Here is a 9,155-nt window from a genome sequence, read left to right on the forward strand (position 1 = left end):
CTCGGTGGAAAAGAGAGGAGATCCTCTCCCGTTAAAGTTTCCTATGTTTTGGAGCGACCCTCATTTATAAATTTGGTCTGATTACTAATTTAGTGGATCATAGTTGCGCAACGAAAGCATGATGACATGTAGTTGAGGCTTAGATATTCGTGGACATCGGTGTTAGTCTTTTCGAGAGATTCTCACAAGTATCCGGGATTATGACCAGTTATAGATTGAGTGTTTGGTTAGTAAAACAACAAGAGTCTTGGTTTAGAATTTTATTTTAATTTAGAGATAAATTCAATCTTTTGTAATTACTCTATTCTAAATGATTAATTTTGAGAGATCTATTATTATAATATTTTATATTTAGTATTATGAGTTTATTTTATTCTTTAAAAAAAACAAAAGGTTCATCTTTTCAATTAAAAATTTCTTAATTAATGTCTAAAAAATTTGGGATGTTACAATCAACATCATTCAATTCAATTTTTTTGTTATTGTGGTTGACATAATAAAATAAGGGTCTAGTTAAACAGTACTCCGAGAGCACTCAACACTCTTTAAACATTCTATTTAAGAAAATAATTTATCTAAAATGTTAAACATTTCAATTCCCAATGAATTGACTTCACACATTTTCATAAAATTTTAACAAAAGCTTACTATTTAAAATGCTTGTCCGGAGCACTGTTTAACATTTTCCATAAAATAATTAATTGATTGGACGGATCATTAGCTGGACAGCGGGAGAGGATCTGTTTTCAGTGGAAAATGTTACTATATCTTACATGTCATTAATTGTTTTTTAATTAAATAAATTTGTTAAAAAATAATAAACACTTTTTTTTCCATCGATAATATAATAAACACTTAATTAAGACACAAATGTGTTAAAAAGTGTGTTCATTATTTTCATCTTCTTCATCAATAATTCTAGAATTTTCAAACGCACCTTCGTATAGACCTAAAAATCCCGAATTTCCTCTTCACATAATCTTTTCCCCTAATTAATTAATCACTTACTGGAACCTGCCCCCTTCTACTTGAACCTGTCGTAAAAGTTTGTTGAAATCGATTAACATGAGGTTAACAACATTCCAAAATACAAAGGGATTTCTGTGAATGAACGAAACTGCTTAGGAAATGAACCTGATTCGCCTTCACTAAGCACTCTTTTGTATGGTTTGTTTGATTTAGGTTTATAAAATCGTTTTTTAAAATATTATAATTATTAATATATATTTTTTTATAAAATTGAAACACTAATTTTGATATCAAAACAAACGGTCCCGTAGTAAACTCAATGGAAAGTTTTTGGGAATTTTATAGAACCGGCAAGTTTTGGTATATATTATGAATTTTGGATTTTGATTTTTGAGATGATGAAGATCTTATTGAAGATAATTTTGATGACATGTGTTTTTTATTTGTATTTTTGAAGTTAATTGATTTTCAGTAAATGTTTATTATTTTTTAAACAATATTATTTAATTAAAAAATTAGTAATGTCATGTGTAAAAAATGTTGTCCACTCAAACACTCCCACATCATTATTAACAATGTCACGTCATTGAAATGACTCAAAATTGAGGTGTGGAATCAAAACTTAGAAAAAACTAAAATTTGGGACCAAAAAATTGATTTTTAAAATAGAAAAACTAAAACTTCATTTTAAAAAAAAAAATAGGGGGACGTATAACTTTAATTTATTTAAAAAGGGGGGGACGTATTAGAAAGAAATGGAGGGAGTATAATTTTTTTAAAAAGTGCAAAAATATACTTCGTTAATTTGATGTTACTATTCCAAAAATATACTTAAAAAGAAAACGGATGGAGTATAATTTTTTTTTTTTTTGTTTTATAATATATTTTGTTGATATTATTTTTAAAAAAATTATATGTCATTTACCTCTCGGTGCCGGGTCTCGAACAGAGGTCCTTGAGGTTGAGAATTGACTCTTCAACCAAGTGACCTCTCGGGAGACAGACAATTATACGTCCTTTACAAATGAATATTAACTTTTAAAAAGTAAACAAATATTTAAAATCTACTTTTTTTTTTGTTTTCACCACCAGTATCCGGTCCACTGGACCATCTAATCTAGTTTGAGGGTCAGTTCTGACATCAAGTGATTTCAACCTCCTCCTAATCGCAGTTACGAGGATTGAGAATCTACTTTTTTTTGTTAATTATAATTCTTGGAGTTCAGTAGTTGAAACTCAATTTTCTACTAATAAATACTTTCTTTTAAAAATAGTAAAAGACGATTATATTTAAATCATGATTATCTTTTAAATTATACTCCGTGCGTTATAATCATAATCCCCGGATCCAAATTTATAAGTAAAAATATAAACTTTTATCATTTTTAAAATTTTATTTTTATATGTGAATCGCGTTTAATTAATTTGATTTTTCTCTTCTTTTTCTCATAATTATTAACCAATAATTTTTTTTACATCTTCTTGTAAACCTAATTTCAAAGAAAATAAAAAAATATGATAAAAAAAAATGTACAAACAATGTAAAATAATTTTACGATATCAACCAATCACAATAATGTTTCCATCACTTCACTTAACTCCACTTTTTTGTTATGACATGTGAGGTTGAACCATTTCTATTGGTTATTAGTGTAAAATTAATTTATACTATGTTCTTTAAACTTTAAAAATATATTTCAGACTATTATGTTTTACTTTTGTTTATAAATATGAACTTTTTTCTAATAATTGAGACGGAGAATATTATTGATGTGAAATATCTAGTTTTATATAATTCATTCTATACATGAAAAAATTAAACTAAGACATTAAGCTCCTCCTGGATTGAATTGTTTAGAGGACCTAAGTTTGATTCCGTGAGAACAATTCTTAACTACAGTGACACTAAGTCTCATAATTTTTTTTAAAAAAAAAACATGAAAAAAACTACGGAGGAGAGTTTCTGACAATTTCCGAAAGTTTATGAATTGGTGGTAGGTACTAGTAATAGGTAGGTGGTAGCGGTACCTGTTAGAATCAAAGATACAAACTAAGAATAACAAAGGAGATAATTAGGGTTACATAAAATTAGAATTGCATTAACTTAATAAAATAGAGTTACAAGGGATTATATAGCAAAACATAGTAGACTATAAACCTAATGGGCCCAATAATATAAAGTCCAACAACTTATTATCTTAACACTTACCCTCAAACTCATGATACATAACATTGTGAGTTTGTCAAATAAAATACTAAAAACATACTAAATAATATAAACTTCTAACACTACCCCTCAAGCTAAAGCTTACTAAGTTTTACTAAGCTTTAAGCTTGTTACAAGTTAACCCAGAAAATAAACCAACCCAACAGATAGAAGCATCCAAATAGATCATCATAGAGAGAGAGACAAACCAAATCAAACCACTTCATCATCCAATTCAGTCAAAGCTAACCAATTCAACAAATCCAAACATTACCAAACCAAATTGTTCCAATCCAAACTGAACCAAATCATACCAACTAATCCAAACCAACATAAAGAACCAAACCACCAAATAGAAGAATCAGTCATCAGAGAGAGAAGCAAACAAAATAGAAGAACAAACAGAGGGGAGCAATCCAACATAAGAGAAATCATCAGAGAGAGAGAGAGAGAGAAACAATCAGGGAGAAGCAATCAGACATAAGAAAATCAGCAGAGGGAAGCAATCAGACAGAATTCAGACAAAAGCATCATCAATTAGTAGCAATAGAAGAAATCATTAGAAAGAAACAATCAGACTGAAGAAATCAGCAGAGAGAAGCAATCAGAAGAATTGACAGAGAGAAGTACTGCAATCGATTAGAAGAAACAATAAAGGGAGAAATGCAATCAACTAGAAGAATCAATAGAGAGAGACAATCAAAGATAAGAACCAAATAAAGAGAGAAACAATTAAACAGAAGAAAGCCAATGAGGGAGAATACCAATCAAACAAAGAAGAAATCAAAAGGGGAGAGACAATCAAAAAAGAGAAACCATAAGAAACCAAATTGTGAGCACTCACTCAGCAAACAAAACCAAACCATCAAATTGTGAGTATTACCTCACTAAACTGATTCATTCAAACAAATCTCCAAATTAATGGAACCAAACCAACAAAACTAGATCAAACTGAACCGAACAAAACCAAATCAAGACAAACAAATCAAACTGATTTTTTTTTTTTACCAAACGGTGTCTATTCCTCTAAACAAGCAAATCCAAAAAATATCATCACGTCATCAACCCAAACCAAAGGAAAAGCAACAAGAGACACAAATCACCCCTTTGTTCACAATTCAATTGCAAAGCAGCAGACCACCATATCCACTTTTATCAATATACCAAAACTTTTCAAATACAACTCTCTCTGTGTGAGATGAGCCAGCAAAAAGCTTCTTCCATTCATTACCAAGATGGGACTTTATGACTTGTCAGCCCACCTTTGCTTCCCATTCCACGTGTCTTTTCCACGGTTTCGTTCTTGTGTGTAGCGCAGCAACAATCAACAACAACGCAAACCAAAATCCTCAAAACAGCAGCCAAGCACAAGACAAAAGACACAAAGCAGTATCACCTTTGACCACCAAGATAAAAACAGAACAAAACAACCAGCAACCGCAGATGAAGAAAGGGCCGCAACATAGACACAAGAACAAAAAACAGAACAATAGAAAAAGAAAAACAAACCAGATACTTAACAATACGGAGGCAAACAAATCTGACTAGGGGCACCGAATCATTCAATTCAAAATTCTACGAGACACACAACAACGAACATGTATAACCAATCATCAAAAAGAAACACAAACATACTCCCAAGCTTTTGGGAATTCGAAAGCGGAAGCGACAAATAGTTCAAGGCGGATCGAACCTTGCTCTAGATACCATGTTAGAATCAAAGATACAAACTAAGAATAACAAAGGAGACAATTAGGGTTACATAAAATTAGAATTGCATTAACTTAATAAAATAGAGTTACAAGGGATTATATAGCAAAACATAGTGGACTATAAACCTAATGGGCCCAATAATATAAATTCCAACAACTTATTATCTTAACAGTACCATTCATATGAGAAGATCTCTACTTTACCAAAAATGATCTCTCAATTTTTTCTCTCAAATTTTCTCCTCAATTGTTATATTTTAACCATTGATTATTTTTTCTCCATTTTTTTCTAATTAAAATATCATCACATATTTATGATCCAATGGTCTAAAAACATACATTATTTCCTCAAGTTTTTCTCCAATGAGATAATATTCCATTCTCCTACTTTACAATATCATGTGAATATCGTACGTGCCATCAAAATGGGACCATTGTTGGGTAATGTAACCAAGGTCCAAGAAAGCATCACATCACCTTAGGCTTTGTTTCGATAATCTTATATTCTTATGAAACAAAAAGGAGCAGAAGACAGAGTGAAACGTAGCGAAATGAATGGAAAGAAATATCTTTTATCGTTTGTAAAGTAGGTGACATTTAACATGGAAAAATAATAAGTAGTAGATTTGGATCTCTTTTTTTTTTCTCTTCAATTCTCTTCCTTTTTTTTTTACGTGTCTTTCTCTCTAATCATCACTTATTTATTCAAATTCCTCGTGTGAAAGCATTTTATATGTAATAGGGAAACTCAAATTTTCATTTGAAGCAGAGAAGTAGTGTCTTATAGATACTCTAAAATATGTGTTTGAGTAAATTATTAAGGGAGGGAAGTGTAAATTTGTAAATGTAATTTAAAGTCCTCTTATAGGAGGAGATCATAACTGTTTCTAATATATATGTGTCTCGAAAAATAGTCTTTATTTTAAAAATATTTTTAAAAATGGACATAATTAGTCACTATAAAATGTATATAGAGTTTAGTGAGCTTAGCTCAGTAAGAGACATTATATATATATATATATATATATATATATATATATATATATATATATATATATATATATATATATATATATATATATATATATATATATATATATATATATATATATATATATATATATATGAGGGGCTGGTTAGAGTTTGAACTCCGGTCATCTTTAAGATTAATAAATAAATTAGTAAAACTGAATAAATATTTTTTAGTGAGATCTCGCGAGAATTAAAATTTTGGAAAATGTTAACATGTGCACCAAGGGCACATGTTAAGAATACAAATGTAGTAATATTCTCTTGTAACTTGTGCATTATACTTTTTAAACATTAAATTTTTTTATGTTATTAAATGCATATTTCTATTTTTAGATACCTTAACATGTGCCCTTGATGCACATGTTAACATGACCCTTAAAATTTAACGCCATTAATTATTGAAGTTTATGGATTGGAGGTAGGTAGTATATAGATTAGTTACGTATCTTACAACCCACCCACCAAAATGAAATGCCACGATTGTGTGATTTTGTGGTGCCAACGTCAAGTGAAAGAGATAACAGGCTCTGTCTTGTTTTAAATTATTAACGTGATGAGTGATGCATTTTGGCTTTATAATCATTATTATTGCATTAATTGTGCCTGTCTCATTCTCAATAGAGGTGTGTTATATAAACACAAAAAAGTTGAACAAAAATATAACACATTTTTTCTTCACTCACATCATGAATATCGAGGCATGCAACAAATATTAAAAAAAGCAAAAAGTGTAATTTTGTTGTATTTTTATTAAAAATTTGTGTTTAAATAACATTTTTCTTCTCAATAACACATGTGCATACTATTGGACACACGTGAAGCATGCAACAACTAATTCAAATTAATCTTGATGATAAGGATTATTATTCTGCTTAGTTGTCACCATTGAATTGCAATTAGTGTACATATAATTCATATTTGATTTTGCATAATAGTCACAATTGATTAGCAATTAGTGTACACCTTATTTCTTTCCTTACTTGATGTATGAGCGTATTATACTCCCTGATTGTAACAGTCTCGTGTGTATATATTGGTAGACTAGTAACAATGAAAATACAACATTCTAATATCAATTTATATCCCTTATATGGTATCAGAGCAAAATTCAATGGAAATAGGGTTAGTTTGGCATAATGTGGAAACAGACAGTAGGTTGCGAGAAATAAGAGGAACATGAAAAACTTTGGGCAAATGTAAGGCATGATTTTTCATGTGTAAATATGATTTACCTGTATGAGTGATGGGTAGAGTGTTGCCATCACCTACAGTGATCTTGTCTGCGCCATGATATGGAGTGGTGAAGTGAAGATCTTCAAGGGCATTAGTTATATGATGCGTGGCTCCTGAGTCCAGAATCCAATCATTATTCGTGACAGGTGAAGAGTTGATTGCAGAGTGAGCTGATGCGCTTCTTGATGGCTTGGCATAATCTCGCTGCATCTTGCGGCATATTTTTGCAATGTGTCCGGGTCTGTCACAATATTGACAAGTGACTCTCTTGTATGTTCCTGCTGAGGATGGTGGAGGATTGAAAGTAGGTTTGGCTTGATTATAGGGGTAGTTGTGTCTGGGTGCAGAGTGTTTGTTGCGATACGCAGCATGTGCAGAGGCAATGTGAGAGGGTTCTTCATCTCTTTTGTTGAATGTCTCAAAATCTGTGAGCACATCATGAAGTTCTTCAAAGGAGATGGGATTTTCTCTTGTGCGCAGTGCAGTGGAGACTTCTTTAAAGTCAGATCCGAGGCCATTGAGGGTATGTATGACAAGATCAACATCATCAAGAGGAGAGTTAATAACAGCAAGTTCATCGGCGAGTGATTTGATACCTTGTAAGTATTCTGTGACAGACTTTGTGCCTTTGTTGATGCGAGATAAGCGCTCCTTCAGATGCATGATGCGGGATCGAGTTTTGCTAGCATACATTTTGTTGAGGATATCCCAAGCTTGTTTGGAATTTTTCACATTCCCAAGCATAGTGATGACAGTCTCATCAACAGAAGAGAGAATGGAATGCAAGATAAGTTGATCTTGCCTTTTCCAATAGTTGTATGTGGCATCACTTGTTGCTGGGCAGATTTTGGTGCCGTCGACGAACCCAATGAGGTCGTAACCAATGAGAAGGGCATTGAACTGGACCTGCCAAGCAGGGTAATTTGAGCCATTTAGTTTAATGGCAGATAGTGTGTTGAGGACAACAACACTGGTTTTATCATCAATCTGGATGGTATGGTTGTTAGGCATGATGAAGGCGTTGGATCGTTGCTGTTAAGCCTTTACAACATTATTGCATGCAGCCCTAGACCATGAGTTATTGAGATGAACTATATGGGAAATAGATTTCCTCCCGTGGAAAAATAAATGGAGGGGTGCAGTTCTACTTTCCACCATTCATTTAATTATTTTATTATGTAATTGACCTTACCTGATCAGAAGGATGACCGTGCCTGAAGTTGCTCCGCTCCGAACCCCGATAAAATAAGAGGGGTTGTGTACCTGCAGTTGCTCCGACGCTCAAGTCAGTGATTTGAGTGAAGCAATGATTTTCAGAGAATAAATAATGTACCTTGTGGAGTTGGTGGAAGGTTGTTTATATAGCCACAGCGCTGGGCCAAGATCCTTGATGGCATTAATAGTCATCAAGTGGCTGCCGGAAAACGGCTAGAAAAGCCTTGATGAGCAGTTAATGCTCATCATTCCGGTGTCCGGCCGTTACAACACGTCGAGCATTGTGGCCGTTTGACTTGCAGGGATCGTCTTTATGGACCGCTCCTTCTTGGTCTTTCCTCGGCCATTGGGCTTCTAGGCCTAGTCCAGAACAGTAAACTACTGTTTGCAATGTAAATTGATGACCATAATTGCACAGGAGGAAAAATTTACGGGAAAGGATTTCCTTTCGAACTATATGTGGGTGGATGAACCTCCGTCCGTGCATTTCAAAATACTTCATGCCTTTCGATCATCTTGTCTTGAATATAAAAAATTTACTATAATCATTATATTTAATGACATAATTCTAATCTATCTATTTATATACTATATAAGAAAAAATTACTTACAATGGTAAACTCACAAATAATCTTATCTAATATGTTGCCATATGTCTAAATTAGGGGAATTTGATATCTAAATTTTAAGTAACTGAACTAAAATAACACTTAAATAAGCCGTTTTTCAAGCCAACCAAGCCGTTTTCAAATTTTGTGAGACAAAAAGCAACTTTGTCTCAAGACACA

The sequence above is a fragment of the Trifolium pratense genome, linkage group LG7 (assembly GCF_020283565.1).
Source record: "Trifolium pratense cultivar HEN17-A07 linkage group LG7, ARS_RC_1.1, whole genome shotgun sequence".
NCBI classification, from domain to species: Eukaryota; Viridiplantae; Streptophyta; class Magnoliopsida; order Fabales; family Fabaceae; genus Trifolium; species Trifolium pratense.